The sequence below is a fragment of the Rutidosis leptorrhynchoides genome, chromosome 3 (assembly GCF_046630445.1).
Source record: "Rutidosis leptorrhynchoides isolate AG116_Rl617_1_P2 chromosome 3, CSIRO_AGI_Rlap_v1, whole genome shotgun sequence".
Classification (NCBI taxonomy): domain Eukaryota; kingdom Viridiplantae; phylum Streptophyta; class Magnoliopsida; order Asterales; family Asteraceae; genus Rutidosis; species Rutidosis leptorrhynchoides.
Window position 1 is genome coordinate 470,163,936 of NC_092335.1, and position 3,028 is coordinate 470,166,963.

The window sequence follows — 3,028 nt, forward strand, 5'->3', positions numbered from 1 at the left end:
TCCCTCACTTTGTGAGAACCTTCACTATCTCTAACTTTCCTCAACTTAGAATCCAACCACACATCATTCTCCTTAGCCACATGCATTAACTCAAACAATTTATCTTTTTCTTTAGGAGACAAGTTACACACAAGACGGTTGCTCAAACTTTCATCCCCCCTACTCCTAGCATCATGGACCCGTCTATGTAATTTCCTCATGGAACGATCAAGCACCGGGTCATCCACATATTCCTTACACTCACTATCATGCCTCAAAGAACTATGTGGCGGGTTTTCACTATCTCCCCCACACTTAGGCCCTTCAAGATCCTCTAAATTGGAAATCACCTCATAATCAACTCGAGAATTCACCTTTTCATTCTTATTCACTTTGATCTTGTGACCTCCAAACCGCTCAACGAGTTTTTCTACGGTTTTTCCCATTACTTTGACTACTTTTTCATCGGATTCTTCAGACTTTTCAAGTGTATCAACAGACACATTCCCAACACAATTCTCCATTTTGTTATCACTAGATACCTGCTCATTTAATTTTCTCATTGATGGTGGTCGGGAAGGCCTAATCGTCTTCGGGGTTACCAAATGTTCATCCTCTTCACATTTAGAAACTTTTTCATCTGCCCCAACAAATGTGGATACTGCCATCACAATTTCTTTAATCGGTAATGAACAAGTGGTGCTAAATGATGAACTCAACTTGGTTTCAAGAACTTGACTCAGATTTTTCAATTCCCGCTCAAGATTTTGTATCGACTCTTGTTGACTCATCAAAATTTCTGTATTAGTTCTTATTTGAGATTCCATGAATTCACTTGTCATACCCTCTTTACTAGATTTCCTTACCCCCCTCTTTCTCTTTCACATCCGGTGCAAACTTTTGAACCTGTTCATGGTTAGTATCCAACAAAAAACAATCCTGGACATCCGGTGTATGTAATGAATTAAAAATATTAATCCGTGATCTCTTATTACCAAAAGAAATATCCATAACCCCGGTTCTACAATTGATAAGAGCATCAATTATGGCCAAAAATGGACGACCAAGAATGATCGTCGGTTGGGTCTCCCTTAAAGTGGTCTCCGTGTCCATAACTATAAAATCTACTGGGTAATAAAAGTCTTCCACTTTCACAATCACATTTTTCAACATACCCCGTGGAGTTCTCATTGACCGATCCGTAAGTTGGACGAGAATATCTGTATGTTTTAAAGTTCCCAACTCATATCGGTCAACAAGGTTCGATGGAAGTATGTTAATACTAGCCCCTAAGTCCAACAAAGCCTTTTTGACATTAACATTACCCACCGTAACCGAAATTAATGGTGTCCCCGGGTCCTTAAACTTAGGTGGAAGTGAACCCGAAATTACAGCACTCACTTTTTCAGTTAATTTTACCTTTTTGGGCAATGATACGTTGAGTTTACGCTTTTGAACACACAAATCTTTTAAAAACTTAGCATATGCTGGAATTTGTTTGATTGCATCAATAAGTGGAATATTGATTTTTACTTGTTTAAATGTTTCCCACATATCATTCGTTTTCGGTCCCTTTTTCTCCTAAGGAAATTGGTTCGGGGACTCTAAGGCCATGGGGAATGGAATGGTATTAGTCTCCATGTCTGATTTCTCAATTTTGTTAAAGAGGGGTCCTTTATTTTCCACCCCCTTCCCATGGTCAATATTTTCACTTACCTCATCCTCCTCATCAAGAACGATAGGAGACCTACTTGCATCGCGTTGAGCTACCTCTTTCTCACGAACCTTGTTGTCATACTTCTTTCCACTACGCAAGGTGCCTACCATGTTTACACTATGTCCTTTTCCCGAGTCCTTATGATTTGGATTTAACACCGTATAACTCGGTATGGTACCCGGCTCCCAATTTCCCTTACTTTCCGCTACATTACCAATCTCCTTAGCCAATGCACCAATTGACTTGTTTTGCACTTCCACTATTTTACGCATTTCGGAGATAAATGCGTCAATCTTGGCGTCCGAGTTAGATGGTTGATTGGGTGGAGAACCGTTTTGATTTTGGTTTGGGTTTTGGTTTTGATTTTGGTAATTGTTTTGGTTTTGGTTTCGGTTATTGGGATAAGGGTTTTGGTAATTTCTTTGGTAGTTCCCTTGATTTTGGAAGCTGTTTTGATTTTGGAAGTTATTTTGAGGTCTTGGTTGGGTTCCTTGATTGTTAGCATTTAAAGCGTTGTTGTTGCTCCAACTAAAGTTTGGATGATTTCTCCATCCTGAATTATACGTGTTGGAGTATGGATCAAATCTCCTTCCCTGAACCTCGTTAACCTGTTCTTCCATTATCTGTTGATTCACCGGTGGAATCCCATTCCTACACCCGTGTGCGAAATGAGAAGGATCTCCACATATCTCACAAACTTCCTGAACCTGCGAAACATTACAAGCAAGACCCTGGTTTGGGTTGTTAAATATAAGCATTTTCAAATCATCTAATTCTTTCTCTAAGTTCCTAGATGAACCACCTGAATCGGAAACATGATTCACCCGGGAGGTACTAGGTTGTTTACGATTAGCCGAAGCTTGGGTTTTTGAACCCTTGCTTAACTGTTCAAAGAACTTTCATTCATCATCACTAGACCGAGTTAAGAATGCCCCACCACTAGCCGCCAAAAGAAACTGCCTGTTTTGGGAATCTAAACTATCATAGAAAACTTTAACCAATTCCCACTTGGGTATCTCATGGTGTGGGAATGCCCTAAGTAACTCCTTCAGACGTTCATATGCTTCATAAAATAATTCACCCGGTAATTGTTTAAAAGATTTTATTTGCGTACACATGTCTGAAGTTTTACTTATGGGGTAAAATTCCTCTAAAAATCGTTTTTTCATTTCCGCCCAAGTATTAATACTCCGGGCGGGCAAGGAGAGAAACCATCTTTTTGCCTTATCCTTATGTGGATAAGGAAATAATCGAAGACGTACCTCATCATCAGTGAAACCGTTTACCTGATTAGTAGCACATATCCCATTAAATTCAGTGATGTGTTCATAT

The 3,028-nt window shown here is 39.5% G+C and overlaps 1 pseudogene; it reads left to right on the plus strand.

The window, feature by feature from the left end:
- The first annotated feature begins 2,710 nt into the window (after positions 1-2,710).
- Positions 2,711-2,824, plus strand: LOC139903256 (small nucleolar RNA R71; annotated as a pseudogene).
- The last annotated feature ends 204 nt before the right edge of the window (positions 2,825-3,028 follow it).